General features: G+C 37.4%; 1 pseudogene; it reads right to left on the bottom strand.

The window, feature by feature from the left end:
* Nucleotides 1–5,317: 5,317 nt before the first annotated feature.
* On the bottom strand, nt 5,318–5,812 carry LOC140502313 (nucleoplasmin-3 pseudogene; annotated as a pseudogene).
* Between the last annotated feature and the right edge of the window lie 13,770 nt (nt 5,813–19,582).

Below are 19,582 nucleotides of genomic sequence, written 5' to 3' on the forward strand. Positions count from 1 at the left end.
TTGTCCTCATTAAATCTTTCTCTCATCACTCTGTCTTTCTACTTGTCTATCTCTTTTCCTCTTCCTCTCTCCCTCTTTCTCTCCTCTTTCCCTCTCCCCAACCAAATAGATAGTTGGACTCAAAGATAGGGATACCCAAGGTCAAGTCCAGTTTCAATACATACTAAATATATGAGCCCTAGGCAAGCCTTTTTTACTTCTCATTACCCCAGGCAACTCTTTGTGTTTGTTTTTTTTAAAATTTATTTATTTTCAATTTTCAACATTCCCTTTCACAAAATTTTGAATTTCAAATTTTCTGCCCATCTCTCCCCTCTTCCCACCCCAGGATAGCAATTTTTAACATTCATTTTTAAAGCTTGGAGTTCCACATTCTCTCCCTTCCCTCCTCCCCACCCATCTTCATTGAGAAGGCAAACAATTCAACATAGGTTATATATGTGTACTCATGCAAAACACTTCCATAACAGTTATGTTGTGAAAGACTAACTATATTTTCCTCTATCCAGTCAAGCCCTCCATTTATTCTATTCTCTCCTTTGATCTTTCCCCCTATCAAAGTGTTTGCTTCCAATTACCATTTCCCTCAATTTGCCATCCCTTCTATTATACCCCCTCTATTAACTCCTTCTTCCTGCTTTCCTGTAGGGTAAGGTAAACTTCCATACACAATTAAGTGTGTATGTTATTACCTCCTGAAGCTAAATTCTATGAAGTGAAGGATCACTTATTCCCTCTAACCTTCTCCCTCTTCTCTTTCATTGCATAAGCTCTTTTTGTATCTATTATATGAGATGATTTACTATATTCTACCTCTTGCTTTCTCTTTTTCTTAGTGCTATCCTCTCAACTCTTAATTTTTCTTTTTAGATATCATTCCTTCATATTCAGATCACCCTTTGCATGTTCTCTCTTTCTCTCCTCTCTCTCTCTCTACACACACACACACACACACACACACACACACACACACACACACATACATACATATACATACACATGCACACACACACACATATTTGCTCCAGCTATCCTAATACTGAGAAAAGTCTCATGAGTTACAAATATCATCTTTCCATGTAAGAATGTAAACAGTTCAACTTCAATAAGTCTGTTATGGTTTCTCTCCTATTTACCTTTTCATACTTCTCTTGATTCTTGTATCTGAAAGTCAAATTTTCTATTCAACTTTGGTCTTTTCAACAAGAATGCTTGGAAATCCTCTATTTCATTGAAGTCCTATTTTTCTGCTCAGTTTTGCTGGGTAGGTGATTCTTGGTTTCAATTCTATCTCTGTTGACCTCTAGAAAATCATATTCCAAGCCCTTTGATTTCTTAGTGTAGAAGCTGATAAATCTTGTGTTATCCTGATTGTGTTTCCATAATACTTGAATTGTTTCTTTCTGGCTGCTTGAAATATTTTCTCCTTGACTTAGGAATTCTGGAATTTGGCTACAATATTCCTAGGAGTTTTCCTTTTGGGATCTCTTTTAGGATGTGATCAATAGATTCTTTCTATTTACTTTTTACCCTACAGTTCTAGAATATAAAGGCAATTCTCTTTGATAAATTCTTGAAAGATGATGTCTAAGCTCTTTTTTGATCATGGCTTTCAGGTAGACAAATAATTTTTAAATTATCTCTCTTGGATCCATTTTCCAGGTCAGTAGTTTTCCAGTGGGATACTCCACATTGTCTTCTATTTTTTCATTCTTTTGATTTTGTTTTATAATTTCTTGATTTCTCATAAAGTCATTAGCTTCCATTTGCTCCATTCTAATTTTGAAGGAATTATTTTCTTCAGTGAGCTTTTAGACCTTTTTTCCATTTGGCTCATGCTACTTTTTAAGGCATTCTTCTCCTCATTGGCTTTTTGGACCTCTTTTGCCATTTGGGTTATTCTGCTTTTAAAGGTGTTATTCAGCACTTTTTGTGTTTCCTTTAGCAAGCTGTTGACTCATTTTTTATGATTTTTTTTGCATCACTCTCATTTCTCTTCCCAATTTTTCCTCTATTTCTCTTACTTGATTTTCAAAATCCTTTTTTGAGCTCTTCATGGCCTGCGAGCAATTTATATTTTTCTTAGAGGCTTTGGATGCAGGAGCTTTGGCTTTCATGTCTTCTTCTGGTTTTATGTTTTGATCTTCCTCATTACCAATGACATATGACAATACCTCTTCACCAAGAAGCAAGAATCTATAGTCTGTTTCTTTCTCCCCCATTTGATTATTTCCCCTGCCAATTATTTGACTTTTGACCTCTTTGTTAAATGGAAGGCTCCAGAGGCAACCTCTGCTTCAGTAGTGGCTGCTCCCTTCCTGGGACTGAGGGTAGGGCTGGTTCTAGACTACACTTCCCTCTGACCTTTGAGATTGTCTTTGGTGTTTGTGGGTTGAGAAATCTGGAAACCACAGCAGCTGCCAGAGACTAAGTCCCCTAAGATCTGCTCCATCTCTGTCCAAGCTGGCATGGCTGATGCTGAACTATGTTTTGCTCCCAGTCCAGTGTGATAGATCCTTTCTGTTGACCTTCCATATTTTCTTGGGCTGGAAATTTGCTTAAGTCTGTCATTTTGTGGCTTCTGCTGCTCTAGAATTTGTTTAGAGTAATTTTTATTGGTTTTTAGAGGGGTTTTGGGGGAAGAGCTCTAGCTGGTCCCTACTTCTACTCCACCATCTTGGTTCCATTCTCCCTCCCCCTAGGCAACTCTTAAAGACAAGAAGTTATAGCACATTTATTGATGGATGTGCATGAGTAAAGGGAGTTGGATTAGATAATGTCTGGGATCCCTTTCAATTCTAGATCTATGATCCTAAGAGGTTGAAAGGATCTCAAAGACAATCTAGTCTAACTCTCATTTTATAGCGGTGGAAGTTGAAACTCAGAGAGGGGAAGTAGTATGCTGAAATTCACATAGCTAATCAGATCCAGTGTTCTTTGGAAGCTTAAATGTCCTAGATTTAGAATACTAGTAGAATATGTTGTTAATTGGTGATTCACTTCTATATCAATGAGCAAGTAGACATAGAAAAGTATGAAAGACAAGTTGATAATCTTTAGTGTAACATGAGATAGGTCAATGATCACAGCCTTTAAGAGCATGAACAGAGAGTTTGGCTGATGCAATCTCTAAGAAGACTTTAAGGCATGAACACATGTTACCGGTTCTACTCTGCTAACCATGTGATGAAGAGGAGTCTTTGATTGGTTACAGATCCAGAACTGGGATTCATTCAAAGGGCACTGGCTATCCTGGGTCTGTTCTTTTTGATCTGACTCTTCCTTTACTGGTTTCATTCTTGTGAGGATAGAGAGAGAAAGCTAAGAAGGGAGAGGCCGCAAGCTAGCTAGTGACTTTTGCTGCTTTGTGCAGTATGAATTAAAATAACACCCCATGGGAGCTTCTAAATGCACACCAACTCTCATATCAAAATAAAAATAAAATTTATCCTCTCCCCCATATACCCTTCCACACACCCAATAGTAGTAGTTAAAAAGGAGTAGTAGGTAGAAGTTACGAATAAATTTTCTAAATAAAACTATGGGACATTCTCCAAGCTGTCCTAGATCAATACTCTCTGTCCTGCTTCTACACTTTCTCTATTTAAAGTCATCAGTTCTCATGATTTCAGTTTTCATTTGGTTGTTCAGTTATTTCAGTTGTGTCCAACTCTCCATGACCCCATTTGGATTTTTCTTGGCAAATATATTTAAGTGGTTTTCCATTTCCGTCTCCAGATCATTTTACAGATGATTAAACTGAGGCAGAGTTAAGTGACTAGCCCAGGCTCATACAGCTAGTAAGTGTCTGAGGTCAGATTTGATCTCAGGAAGATGAATCTTTCTGACTCCAGATTCAGCACTCTATTCAATGCACCACTTACTTGTCCTTTTATTTGCCCAATTAGTTATAATTTACATGCAGACAAATCATAAATTTATATATTTACCCCTAATCTCTCTCTGGAGCACCAATCCTATGTCATGTGATCTAGACATCCTGGTCTGTGTTTTTCAAACATTTCTGATCTAGTATTTCAAACTCACCATAAACAAAATAGAACTCAACATATTCAACTATTTACACTTAAAATTTTTTCTACTTTTATTAAGGAAACTACCATTACCTCCTAGTGACCAAGGTTCATAATCTTAAAGACCTCATAAACTCTCCCCTCTCTCAGCTCTGTATTCCATCAGTTGCCAAGTTTTACAGTTCTACTTCCACAAAATCTCTTATACCCATTCCCCTTCTCTCTACTCTCTCTACTCACACAGCCACCATCTAAATTCATTTCCTAGTCACTATTTCCCTGGAGTATTTTAAGACCCTCCTTTTCTCCAGTCTCTCCACTCTTGTATTGTTAGGATAATATCAGGAGACACCCTGTTTTCCAGATCTAAGGTCCAGCAAGCAAGCAGTATCCTGAACTTGATATAACAACAATCCTTTGTGTTCACCATCTAGATGAACTCAGCCACAGCATAATCCTAGAATTGTTTCACACCAGCTCCAGGTGTTCTCTGAGCTTTAACAAGTACCTGCAATACCTGTGTTATGGTTCATGAAGCTCTACTATGAATCAAACTTGTCTCGTTGTTGTTAACCCTCATTTTCAGGGCTTACTACATAGCTCCTAGTATATATATTAATATTTACCCACACTAAAGCAGGTTTCCTCCAGTAGAGGACCCTGGCACATATGTCTAGTTTCCCTCCTCCAATGTCATAAAGAAAGATTTTGCTTATGACCACTTTTAGCCCTTTGGTTTTATGTTATTATGTCAGAGTTACCTGTATGATAACCTGTGTGAGATTTTTGGTATTTTATTTTGTAGAGAGGAAAATAATCACTTTATTTTCAACTTCTTCTAAAAGTGTAAAAATGTCTGGAAATATTTAGATTTCTGAATAAAATCATTTTATTGTCCATGTGTCTTGCTCAGGAGTAAGGGCCAAGGAAGGGAAAATCTTTGTTTATCCACTCCCTCGGCCTCTCCCCATCCCCACAATCTGACACTTTTCTCCCTATATGAGGGTGAAAAGAGCCTAGAGCAAAGAGGTCTGGGTGGATGAAGGGGGAGGAAGTAGGGCTTGTGCTGGGACAGTATCTCACTCTAGATACTGGGACTTTAGGATGGAGTTCTGCTGGGGGCTAAGAAAGGACACCAGGATTCTTTCTCTTTGTCCCTAAGACCTGTTCTGGCAAATGAGAAATAAAGAAAATTGTAAAAAAAAAAAAAAACAGTTTTGAAACATCCGGGAGAAACAGGACTATGTGAATAGCGGAGAGAGACAACTGTGGGCCCCTGTCAGTTATAGCTTCCCCTGCTGCTTCTTGGCAGGCAGAACAGATAGCAGTTTGGGGTCCCTGTATTCACTCTCATCCCCTTCTAAGAATTCACTGCCTTCCATAGACACAATCTGGTGCCTCCTGGTGACCTGCACAGGGCCAGAGCCAGACTTCAGATAGAAGGTCACTGGTGGCTGGGGTGGGAAGTCACCTAGGCTGAGCATGGGCTGGCAGGACAATTTCAGGTTAGCCAGTGGCACAGCCATTCCCTCATTGTCATGGTTTTGGGCTACCACCTCTACAACATTAGCATCTTCTGTGAGGCAGGGCATGGTCAATGCCAGCACATGCTCCCTGTTGTCCTTGTCCTCTACCTTGAAGGACCTAGCCTGCATGGACAGCACACAACCAAAGAGGAAGCTGTCCATGGTGATGGGCCCAGGCCCCACAGCCTCAGGGCTCCCATGTTGCCCCTAGTCTGGTGGGCTTTCCTGTGCCTGGAATGCTGAAGAGGGCATGCTGCAGGGACTATCTATCAATTTTTGGTATTTTTAGAGTTAACAGCAACTGTATAACATCTGTCACTCTTTGGTCACTTGTTTTCAGGGTTGACAGTATCTTTCCTCCATCTAACCACCTAGCTGATAAACATTCTTAAAACCAAAAATACAGTATTATTTTAAGATAAAATGCAAAGATCCAAGTCTAGCATTTAAAGTTCACCAGAATATGGTTCTCAGCTACCTTTTTAGTCACATTTCTCCTTTACCCACTCTCTGTTTGAGTTAAATTGACTTAATGTCTGTTTTTCATAAATGATACTCCATCTCTTGACTGCACACCTTTGTATTGATCATTCTCCATGTATGAAACATGCTTTTCTTCCAACCCTGCCTCTTAATATTCCTCTATTCCTTCGAAAGCCACCTCCTACATTCAGTTTCTCTTGAATTACTGTTCTCCCATTTGTTAGCAGTTCTGGAGCATATTTTAATTTATATATGTATGTATGTAAACACACACACATATATGTGCAAACATGCATATATGTATGTGCATATATATGTAGTATATATGCACATACATGCATACATACATATATATATATAATATAGATATGGTAGACCAATAATTCTTAGATTTTCTCTCCTGTATCTATTTGCCAGGTCAGTTATTTTTCTAATGAGATACTTTACATACAATTTCTTCAACTTTTTCCTTCTTTAGATTCTATTTGATTGATTCTTGATGTTTCATAGAACCAGTAACTTCTACTTGCTCAATTCCAGTTTTTAATACATTGTTTTCTTCAGTTAACTTTTGCATCTCCTTTCCCATTTGCCTAATGTTCCTTTTAAAGAGTTAATTTTTCCAGTTAGGTTTTGTACTTCCCTTTCCATTTGTCTAATTTCCTTTTTAAGGAGCTGTTCTCTCCAGTGAATTCTTTTTCATTTTTTAAAAATCATTGGCCAGTTTTTCTTCTACTTCTTTAATTTGGCTTTTAATATCCTTCTTGAACTTTTCCAAGTGTGGGGAGGGGTGATTTGGCCACAGGAGGTTTCCTCTGATAAGCTAGACCATTAGCAAGCTCAGTGGTTGGTGAACCCCACCCCATCTATGCTAGTGTCTTCCCAATTCCCCTGAGGTGCTGAGGCATGCCTGGTGCTATTGTAGGCTCTACCCCCCTGGGACTCAGGACCTCCTCCTGGTTCACTGAGGTGGTGCTGTCTGAGACAGCTCCAGTCTTGTACTGGTCCCCTTCAGCCACAGCAAGAGGACCCCTCCTTTTGTGATTTTCCTAGCTTCTCCAGTTAAGAGACTGTTTACCACTTTGGCTGATCCCACTGTTCCAGAACTTTTCATGGGGAAATATTCTCTGGATTTTTCAAGGTCAGTGGGGGGGGGGGGGGGGGGGAGGGGAGATGGCATTTACCAATCAGGCTGCTATCTTGGCTCCCAGATGTAGGTAACCTACAGACCTTTAATCTGTGGGCTGATAGTCTCAGGAGTGGCTGTTGCAGTTACCTGGGGTTCTGTAGTTCTCTCTTGCTCATTTCTACTGGACTCTCATCCTGAGCTGATATTCTTGAGACTCTGCACTGCTGCTGCTTCAGACAGCTTCCTGGGCTTCCTGATGGGTTTTGCTACAGTGGGGTCTGTGCTGGTGCAACCTGTTCACTGTGCTCTGTGTACTCCTCCAGCCCAATGCAACAGATCCTTCCTGTAGACCTTCCAGTCTGCCCTGGGATGGAAATCTGCTACACTCTGTCTCCTATTGTATTTTGCCACTCTAAAATTTGTTCAGATTCTTTTTTTAGAGGTTTCTGAAGGAGTTTGTCTTAGAGTTTGGGTGAGTATGAGCTCTCACTCCACCATCTTGGCTCTGCCTCCTATATTTATATATGTTTTATAAAGTGGTATAGTGGATAAAGTAGGAAGCTAGGTGGCACAGTGAATAAAGTACTGGGCCTGGAATCAGGAAGATCTGAATTTGAATCCAGCCTTAGATAGTTACTGACTATGTGACCCTGTGTAAGTCACTAAACCCTGTTTGCCTCATTTTCCTAATTTCTAAAATGTGCTGGAGAAGGACATGGTGAACCTTTCCAGTATCTTTGGCAAGAAAACCCGAAATGAAGAATCTCATACAACTGAAATGGATGAACAACAAAGTGGATAAAGCATCAACCTTGGAACCAGGGTTCAAGTACTTCCTCTCTCATATACAGGTTGTGGAACCTTAGCAATGCATTTTATTTTGCAGTGTCCTAGGAAACTCTCTCAAAATGTAAGTTTCAACAAGATGCCACATTGCACTGATAGAGTGAGTTTCTTCACCTTAGAGTTCCTTGGATTGATAAAAATCTTAAAGTCAAGCACTTTAGCAAAATGCTTGACACATAGTAGTTGCTAAATAAATGTTTATTGATGATTTCCTAACTTTAATAATTTGACTAACCACTGTATCTCTCCACCATACCTGATGTAAATATAAACTCTTTGAGGGCAAATATAATTTCCTCTTTACCTTGGCATCTAGTATTGAATGGTGCCTGAAACATAGTATATGTTTTGTGAATGACTTCTTTATCAATGTAGGTGCTTAACAAAGATTTGTTGAACCATTTTAAGTCTTGTTTTTGGGGGAGTTAATTTGGAGGCAATGGTATTAGATGACTTCTTATACTTTTTATCATTCTGAAATTTTATTTTAACTAGTACCTTTAGACTTTCTTATTCACTGGAATCTTTTCCTTTTCTATGCTTACATCTTTCCAAGTTAAAAAAAAATTGTATGCTACTTATTGAATGGTATAAATATTATGTAAAACCCCATTTCAGAGGGTAGGTTTTCATCACTTATAATCCTCTCCTCTATGATTTTAAGATTTAATTTAGATCATTCCAGAAGTATAACATCTCAGTCTTACAAGGGACATTAGAAGAACAGGAGGGTAATTTATTTCCTACGTTCCTTCCAATTCTATGTACCTTTGAATATGTAGAAAAATACATATTGTCCCAAGTGAATCAATATTATCAGGATTACAAATGATAAAAACTTTGCCAAAAAATACCTAATGGTGTCTTACATATGATTTTCTTAGCAGCCCCATCCAAAATTCAACATGGAATTTTTTGACTTGGAAAGAGGTCAGAACAGAAAGGTGAGCAATTACAATGGATGAAAAAGTCTGAAGTTCTTAGTTAAAACTAAGTCACTTCATAACCTTTGGCCTCAGAAGCTTAACCTCATTGCAGCTGAAGTCAATGCTTCTTTTTTCTGCCTTACAAACTTTGTCTTCTTTCAACTTTTCTTCTACAGGTATGGCGACTATCCAGGCTGAGTTCCCTAAGTGATTGTTGGACAGAAAATATCCTCCTACCATTGTGATTCATTTTCATACATTTCAGTTGGTTGTATTTTAAAGCCACAGCATCATTTTTTATAAAACTACTCAAGAGACCAATTAATTAATAGGCAAAAAAGGACTTTCACCAAATTCCTTTTGCAACACAAATTTAGTTCTGATACTTAAACCAGGAAGAGCAAAAAGAGAGAAAGAGAACTATAGATCAATTTCTCCAATGTCTACTGAGACAAAGATTTTAAATAAAATGTTAGCAAGGAGATTGCAGCACTATATCACAAAACTCATATACTATGACCAGGTAGAATTTATATCAGGAAGGCAGGTTTGGTTCAATGTTAGGAAAACTATCAGCATAATTAACCGTATCAATAACAAAAATACCAAAAATCACATGGTTATCTCAATAGATGCAGAAAAAGCCCTTGACAAGCTACAACACCAATTCCTATCAAAAACACTAGAAAACACAGGAATCACTGAAGCCTTTCTTAAAGTGATAAGTACTAAAAACAAAAGTAAGCATTATCTAGTAGTGGGGATAAATGACAAGCCTTCTCAGTAAGATTAGATGTGAAGCAAGGTTGCCCATTATCACCACAGTTATTCGAAATTATACCAGAAATGCTAGCTATAGCAATGAGAAGAAAAAGAAATTGAATGTATTAAGATAGCAACTGAGAAAACAAAACTATCACTCTTTGAAGATAACATGATGATATAATTAAAGAGTTCTAGAGATTCAATTAAAATTCTATTTGAAGTAATTAATAATTTCAGCACATTTGAAGGACATAAAAAACCCACACAAGTCATCAGCATTTCTATATATTATTAACAAAATCCGACAGGAAGAGAGAGAAAGAAAGAGAATTCATTATAAATAACTGCAGAAAATATAAAATACTTGAGAGTTTACCTGGGAAGACAAACCCAGGAATTATATTAATACATAGAAGGAGGGAGGGAATTTGAAACTCAAAATTATACATATATATATATATATACATATATATGTATATATATAATGTTAAAAATTTTTATGTAAAACTGAGAGAAAATAAAAACATTCTAAGATTAAAAAAAAACTACTTGAGTATGTCCTCTCAGAAGAAAATCCAAGGAGGTTCTGTGAATTAATAATTTATTCATTGCATGAAATAGATCCTATTCACTAGAAATATCCTCATGTACTATAAGAATCAGTATGCTCAAGGTTAATTGAATCCTGTCTTTGGAGCCTCAACCTGTCTTTGGGGCTGAGTGGTGACTCTACAATGTGACTATAGACATGTCCTTTCACTTGTTGAGCCTGTTTCCTCTTATTGAAAACATGGTTAATAATGCTGGTACAATATATATCAAGTGTTTTGTGAGGAATGTGCTTCACAGACCTTAAAAATTATTTACATGTCAGTTATGATTATTATAGTATTCACAGCATCTACTTCTGTGATTTGTTGGGAGGTAAAGGCTTTGAACCTGCAACTATTATGTAAAGAAAAACGAAGCATTATTATTATTATGAGTTCAACAGAGCATAGGTATAGATCTAGAAGGGACCTTAGAGATCATCTTGTTTATTTCTATTATTTTACGGGTGAAGGAACTGAGTCCCACAGAGGTTACGTGATCTAACCAAGGTCTCACAAGTGGTAAGTGGTAGGGACAGGATTCAAATTCACTGACCCCAGATGAAGCACTTTTTCCACCATACCGCATTATTTCTCAGATGAGATAACTCAATGTTCTGCTATGCCAAACATACAATATATGGGTAAAACTCTTCAGGAAAATAAGCACTATGGCACTATGTGTCAGAGAAAAAAAGAATTCAAAAAGGCAGAGCCAATCTAAATAAAAAGTCGTTCAGTTACTGGACCCCTGTGTGGCACAGTGGGCAATCCATGGCGTGATTCCTATTCAGTGCCATCAAAAGACCTTGTTTGGAAGTATGACTTGCAAATTAGTAGCTGTGAACTAGTCACATAAGCTCCTGAGGCCTCATTTTTATCACTTAAAAATGAAATCATTATATTCAATGATTTTTAAGGTCTTTTCCAGTTTCAAAGCTACGATCCTAGGACAATACTTATTTATATACCTGCCAATTCTGTTTCCATTTGCATACGGGTGACTACACAATGGTCTAAGTCATTACAGATTCTGTTTTTTTGATAAACTGAAGCTGTTCATGAACAATAGGACACATAGTTCAGTTTTCAAAGAAAGTGAAGCCACAAATCATGGTATATGTATATCACCCATATATAGTATTATATAGTGCATATGGCAAATTTATTTAATTCCCCCAAATTAGCCAAGTTCTTATATTTAAGCTCTTCCTAATCATTATGACCTTAGCTTGTTCTTGGCTCTTTAGCCATGCTGGTCCCCTTTTCTGACTGCCTACTTACTTGTACCATCCTGATTTTGGTATTCAAGCAAGTCTATTTCATTTACCTCTCCTTGAAATTTTATTTCACAATTCTTAGTTGTGATATTAGTTTATCATCATGAGCAATGGTTTTTCTCTTCTTCCATTTGTGACTCTTTGGCTCTTTTCAGAAGGCAGTTGTCAATCTTCAAACTTGGACAAGATTTGTCCAAGCTCACTCTTATTCAGTATTTCATCATTATGGTTGGTCACTGAACTGCCTACAAGTGAATTCTGGGAGGAGACATTCTTTTCTTCAATTTTTCTCTTCCTTCTCCTTCTCCTTTGTTCCATGTAGAGAAAAATGGATAATTATACTTCTGGACAAGTATGGTTGTATAATGAAAGAGCCCTGAAATATTATCAAGGAACACTTGGGTTCAAATTCTTCTCCTTAATATTTATATTGTGATTCTATTCAAGTTATAAGTGACCTTCCATTTCCTCATCTGTAAACTGTGGTCAGTAATGCCTATAGGACCCACTTCACAAGGTGATTATTAAGTGATATAGCTTCCTTAAGATGTAGAAGGTTTAAAGCCAAAACACATCGGAACATAATACAATGGTAATAATATTTTGGGGTACAAAGACCAAATTCTCAGCATAAGCACTGCTGAGTATGTAGTAGGCATGTAGATATTCCTCCCTGAGTCACAATGTCCTCATATGTAAAATGAGATTAATAAAGAGTCATGCAGGTGTGATGTTAATGTAAGGTTAATGGCGGATAGGGGGAAGAGTTAAAGATCTTCCCTGCCAATTAATAGACCTCAGTACATTTTGTTAATTTCTAATGAGGCATCTAGGTTAGAGGGTCATGCCCTCTGGCATTAAAAAAATGTATAAATACTCTGAGGTGAGGTTTTACTTTGGGGCTTACTCATTACAAGTGTTTGGCCAGACAAGACTCTGGGTAGCTGTTAAGGAGGCCCCTGACTTTGAAAACTCAGATGTTGGTGCTTCTCTCTCTGTTAACTAATATATATGTAATGATCAGATAATTGGAACCCTGTCTGTTGGTCTTTATTTCTCTGTTTGGATTTTCTCTGAAGTTCAAGGTGCCGCCTTTTTCCCCTGAACTAAGTGAACGATACCTGTGCTTGATTAAAGTAGATTGTTGGCCCCTCAAAACTTGATTTCCTTTGAGCAAAGCAGATCAAAGAACCTGTGATAGCAGGCTCCCCTGTGTACGTCAGGGTGCTTGCTTTTACAGCAGGTGTTGTAGGAAGAGCACTGAATTTGGAATTAGAAGAATTCATTTCCAGTTAAACCCTGACATTTATTATTACCCACAACATCTTGGACAACTTCTACTTAACAATTTGAGTTTCACTCTCTTCATATGTAAAATATTGGAGCTGGACTTATGGTAAAACTGCAAATCTGAATGGATCTCAGTAACTATCTAGTTCAACTAGATAAACTCCATGGCTACTTCCAGCTTTATTCTGTTATTCTGTGAAATGAAAGATAATGCGTATCATCAGAGAGTTTATAAATTGTGAACTGCTATAGACTATTATTATTCAGTACTTCAAGGATCTATGATTCTATCCAGGTAGATACTTCCATTTATTGACACTATTCATGCAACAAATACATTAGCTGGTATTTTTATAAGTTGCTTTGGGGTGAAAACAATTCTAAACTTGTCCAGACTGTTCCTAATATAAGAGATAGAACATGTCATAGCACACTCATTAAGCCTTTCTAGCTTGGTAGGATCCATTAGAGCTCCTGATGGCACAGTCTTGGAGACCCCACAGCTGCCTCAACACCATAAAGTATAGAATGAGCACTGGCTCTGGAACTGGAGGGCTTAGGTTCAAATACTCCCTTAGAAACTTACTAACTGCGTGATGCTGGGCAAGTTGTGACCTCTAAGGACCCCAGTTTCCTCATCCACAAAATTATAGAAGATTTAAAAATCTTATTTTTTTTCCTTTTTTGATTGTAGTTTTATAACACTATAAGATCATAGAATTTTGAAGTGCAAGAAGGCTTAGATATTATCTAGTCCCCTAATTGTACAAGTGAGGAAACCAAACTCAATTTGGTTTTGGTTATATAGATAGTGATAGAGTCAAGATTCATGCTCAGATTTCTTGATACCAATCTAGTTTATTTCCCCTTTACCCTATTTATCTGCATTACTGATGGATGCTATTATCTTATTATACCACTGCATAATGTGATATCATATATATGATGTATTTATATATGTACATATAGTGAAATAAGGAGACTGAGTCTTCAATGACAATATAAATTTTGGAAAACATCTTCACTATATAAATAGTTGCACTTCAATGTTGAGTTACAGATTTCTTTTTAAACTTATATTTTTACTCTTCATATTGTTGGCTTCTGAATTAAGTCTCAACATCAAAGGATCTATTGGCTTACAAGGTTCTCAATGAATACTTCACCAGATGGGATTACATAATCTTGAAAAGTATAATAAAAGAATCCTGTGACATGATGACTGCTGTAAATTTCTACATAAAAAAAAAATCTAAGATTCTGGAACATGGGAACTTAGTAGGTTTAGGATTACTCTGCATTGGAATTATATAGATTGTCTCAAGTGACAACACTTCTTCTTCAGTGCCTTCCTGGCTATCAACTCCCACTCAAATTATTTGTTAATTATTCTCTCTTTGAGTTATAAATTCCTTATGTTCATATTAAAAACAAAAGTAGCATTCAAGATCTGGAATCTGGATTTTGTATTCTTAGTGCCTAGCATATATCTCTTGGGCATATAGGTTGTTAAAATAAATATTTGTTGAATTTAAATGCAATGAGATGATATACACTGAACGGAGCTGAATTGAGTTGAATAATAAAAATAATAGTAATAATAGTATCTATATAGAGCTTTAAAGTTTGCAAAGGGCTTTACATGTGTAACAGGGCCTAAAACACAGAGCTATTGGGTGCTACCATAGTATCCCCTTGAGGGGCCTTTGGAGTATGCCCAGATTGCCTAAGACAGAGATGCTTCCATGTCTGTCAATTTGATCCTCACAAGACCTCTTGGAACTACATGCCATCATTATCTCCATTTATAGATAAGGAAAGTGAGACAGAGGTTGAATGATTTGTCCCAAGTCACACAGCTAGTAAGTATCCGAGACCAGATTTGAATTCTGGTCTTCCTTCTTCCAGGAACAACACTTTGTCTGCTGGAGCACCTTGCTGCTTCACTAAAGAAATCAAAAGGCAAGTCACTTAAACCTCCATCTGCCTCAGTTTTTTCAACTGTAAAACAGGGATAATAATAGCACCTACTTCCCAAAATTGTGAGGATCAAGTGAGTTAACATATGTAATGCTCTTCAAAGCATTATAGCATTATATACAGACTATGTATTACTATTAACATTAACTATTGTAAGTGAATGGTACAAAGAAAACAAAATTCCTTTGTATTTATTATTTTTTTATTATGAAAATTCATTTGATGATGTAGAAAAAATTTACCTTAAAGGTCCTCCTTTAACATGGGGTATCCCAATCATGAATGAATGTCATGGTTTGAATGAAATCCAAAGATGTCAGGTTTTTGAAACCTATTAATGCTAGTATTCAAAAGCCCTACTAATCAGTAAACACCTCATAGAAAAGGTAGCATTTTAAGCTGAACTTTGCCTAAATGCTTTACTTCTCTGACTCTAAGTTTTGCTTTGTCTTTAAAAAACCACTAAGCTATTAATAATAGAATCATAGGATTTAGACTTGGAAGGAAATACCCTCATTTGGAAAGTAATTTACCCAGAGTCACACAGTCCAATCGTCTTCACACTCTTCTCCCTCATTCAGTCAAAAGACCTGGCTCTAGTAATGACCCTGCCCTTTACGGTGGAGTGATTGTGTCCTTGGCCCTCTGTCTTCCTTACCTCATTTTCCTAATCTGTAAAATTAGATATTAGACTAGAACAGAGGGTTGGACCATTTTTCCATGGTCTCCAAGTTAAGAATGGAACTTAGATTTTAAAATGAAGTTATATTATATTTCAAAAATTAAAAAAAATACTCCAGTGGCCTTAGGAAAACAGACCACTTGCTGGCTTTGGGGCTCTGGCTGTAGTGTGTCAGCCTTTGATGAGATGATTTCTAAGGTAAATTTCATGGCTAATATTTTCTGTGTGAAAGCATGTCCCAGATCCATCATTCTGAATTCTAAGGTCCTTTCTATGACATCATCCTAATGAATTCATTGCATTTCAATAGAAATGAATAGTGGAGACCATATGGTTTCGGGGGCAAGCGTTGGCTTTGCCCTAAGTTTAAATCTCTGTGATCTTGGACAAGTCATCACAGCTCTATAGACTTCAGTTTTCTCCTGTGAGGGGGTTGCAATGAATGGCCTTTGTGGCCCCTTCTACCTCTTGATGGCAGCAGTTAAATGATGAAGCAGATAGAATGCTGATCCTGGAGTCTGAAAGACTCAAGTTCAAACGTGACCTTAAGCACTAGCTATTCAACTCTGGGAAAGTCACTTTAGTCTCAGTATCCTCCTCTGTAAAATGAGGATAAAAATAATAACTGCCTCCCAGGATTGTAAGAATTAAATGAGGTAATGTGTGTAAAGCAATTAACATAGTGCCTGGCAAACAGCAGGTCCTTAATAAGTGTTTATTTCCTTCCTTATACTCCTGGATTTATGGTCCTAGGACTCTAGGATAAATATAATTATTGGCAGCATCTTATACCTAAATTAAAGGAAATAATTTCCCATTCACCCTTATTGGCCTGACTTAGATTATTTCATCTAGTTCTGGGCATCACATTGCAAAAGAAAGTTTTCTAAACTGAAGCATATATATAGGACAGAGATTAGATGAGGAAGTGATTCAAAAACATGTCACCAGAGTATCATCTGGAGGAACTGGGAACACTAACTTGGAGGGGAGGATTTAGAATGGTCTATATTCACTCATTTGCAGGTCTACAACATAAAAATAGACTTATCCTATGATGCTCCAGATAGCAGAGCCAGGACAAAGGAATAGATATAGTAAGATCAATTCAAAGAAAATCTTCCTCACAATTTTTGTTGTTGTTAAGTTGTTTCAGTCATATCTGACTCTCTATGACCCCATTTGGGGTTTTCTTGGAAAGATACTGGAGAGGTTTGCATTTCTTTCTTCTGCTTATTTTACAGATAAGGAAACTGAGGCAAACAGGGATAAGTGACTTGTCCAGGGTCACACAGCTAGTAAATATCTGAGACTGGCTTTGAACTCAGGTCTTCCTGACTCTAGGCCCAGTATTCTAACCTCTGTGCCCACCTAGCTACCCCATAATTAGAGCTGATTATAAAAACAAAACACCCCCCCCCCAATTATTGAGTTACAATATGTGATAAACTCCTCATCATTGGAGAGTTCTAGGTTCATAAGATGTAGGGCTGAAAGTGACTTCAGACATCATCTAATGAAATTCCCTGATTTGGCAAGTGAATAAAAGTGAGACTTCAAGAGCAGAAATGGGTTGTTCTGTGTCAGTCAGAAAGTGATGAACAGACACAAGATTTGAACTCTGGATTTCTGACTCTGAAACAGACATTGTTCCCATTGTATCATGTTTCCTCTCCAAAATAGTAGAGAAGGTATTCTTTTATTGGGTGAAAACTTGGAGAAGATGACCCCATCTCTTAGAAAGAGTTGGTACTCTTTCAAGTTTGTTTATTGGTTACTGGGTAAATGTTGTAATCCCAAAATGGTTAATGATGGGGAGCTTTGCTTTCTAGAGTGGGGCACATAGGATCATATGATGCTTTGGCTAGCATTATGCAGATAATTAACTAAGACTTTTTCTAAACAGAATACAACTGGCACAGATGATCAAGTTTCCCTCCTATAGGTTCCTCCCAACAATTAAAAAAAAAATTCAAAAGTAGGAATATTTTGGGAGCAGAGATGGCAACAAAATGAAAATGCTCCTCTTGTTTCTAAGCTTGTATCTGTGTCTTTGGAATTGGAAGATTCCTTGTCAGTCTTGTACATATGCAGATACTGAGATATTATTATAACCTCTGCCTTGTAATTTTTGTGCCACTGAGATGTGGTTTCATTATTATTGTGCTTTTAAATCATTGAGAGACCGCTACACATGTATCACCCACGCAATAGTCTCATTTCATGGATTATATTACCATGATCTTCCGCTGTTCCTCTAAGCCCATGAAATTCCATCTGGGTAGAAAAAAGTCTTTTTATTTCCTTTCCCCTATGCAATAGTTGTAAAAGTTCTTATCACAGAATTTGATGACTGGAAGAGATTTTTTCTGAATTTTTGACTGAGATATAGAAGAAAGAGTGCTCCACTTAGATTAAGAAGCCTTGTGTTTGACTAGATGACTTGTTAGGTCATTCCAGTGCTGAGAGTCTATGCATATGAATTTCTGTTCTGAAATTTATTGGCCTTATGACCATGAATAAATTATTTTTTTTCTCAAATTATTTTCTCAGTTATAAAGTCACAATTATAATCACACCTACCTTGTGGGGTTACTATGGGAATGTGTTTAATAAATTTCAGGATATTCATCTTTATATTCATGGGAACAGGCATAGAAAGGAAGGGAAGGATGGAAGGAAGGAGGAAGCAAATGAAGAATGAAAGAGGGAATGAAAGAAGGGAGGAAGGAAAGAATAAGGAAGGAAAGAAGGAACAAAGAAGAGAGGAAGCAATTTTTAAGTACTGATCATGTGTTAAGCATTGTGCTAAGTGCTTTACAAATATTTTATTTTTGTCCTCACAACAACCTTGTGAGGTAGGTGCTATCACAATCTCCACTTCATAATTGATGAAATTTGGGTAGACAGAGATTAGATCACTTGTTCACGGTCACACGGTACTAAATTCCTGAAGTCAAATTTCAGCCCAAGTCTTCCAGCTTCCAGATCTAGTACCCTAGCCACTGCGACTACCTGCCAATGAAATCACCTGGCTGCCAATGAATAGGAAACTCCCACTGAGGAGTGTAATTTCACACTTTTTCTGCAAGTGGTAGCCTTAGAGAGTTGCTTAGTTCAAAGATTAAGTGATTTACTTAGTATTTATAATAGACAGGACCTGAACCTGGGCACAGAATCTCCAAACTGAGGAAGACTCAGAGGTCATCTAGTTCAAATTACACAGCATAAAATGATAAACAGTAAGCATCTATTAAGCACCTGCCATGTTACAGGTACTGTGCTATATACTGGGGATACAAATAAGAAAAAGAACAGTCCTTGCCTTCAAGGAGTTTATAATCCAATGGTGGAAGACAACCCAGAAAAGAGAGCTGAAAAGGAATGGAAGAGCCGGAGGGTACCTGGCACAGTGGCTTGATGAAGAGAAGTGAAGCTGAAAGCAATAGCTGGGTGGCAAAGGAAGGTCTGTAAGTGGTAGCAAGGCCTCAAAGCTGTAAATTGCTATTCAGCTTCTGTTTTGTTCACCTCTGAATAAGGCTCCCTCTTCCACAACATGCCCAACATGTAGGAGCAATATTCTTTTCACAAGAAATACATACTGCTTCCCTGGTTTTATAAATGATTGGTTTCTTTGGGGATATTTATTTATCAGTACCACCATCAGCATCTTGATCATAATTTCATTTTTAAAAATCACTTTAAAATTTACAAAGTCCTTTTATTACCCCTCTCCACACACACACACACACACCCACACACACACACACCCACACCCACACACACACACACACACACACACCCTCAATGAAGCAGGTAATTTTTCAGTTCTACTTTACAGATGAAGAGAGCTTAATGCCCAGGGCAGTAAAGTAACTTGCTCAAGGTTGCACAACTTGTTCTTCTGTCTTCAAGTATAGTTCCCTTTCCCCTACACTCCTTTCTGAGCTATTCATCACCTCCATTCTTCACAGCTTTCCCTAAGATTGGCTGACAAAACAGGAGCCGATAAGTCCAGACAGCAACCCAACTGCTCCATGGGTCACTTTGG

This window comes from Notamacropus eugenii, chromosome 4 (assembly GCF_028372415.1).
Source record: "Notamacropus eugenii isolate mMacEug1 chromosome 4, mMacEug1.pri_v2, whole genome shotgun sequence".
NCBI classification, from domain to species: domain Eukaryota; kingdom Metazoa; phylum Chordata; class Mammalia; order Diprotodontia; family Macropodidae; genus Notamacropus; species Notamacropus eugenii.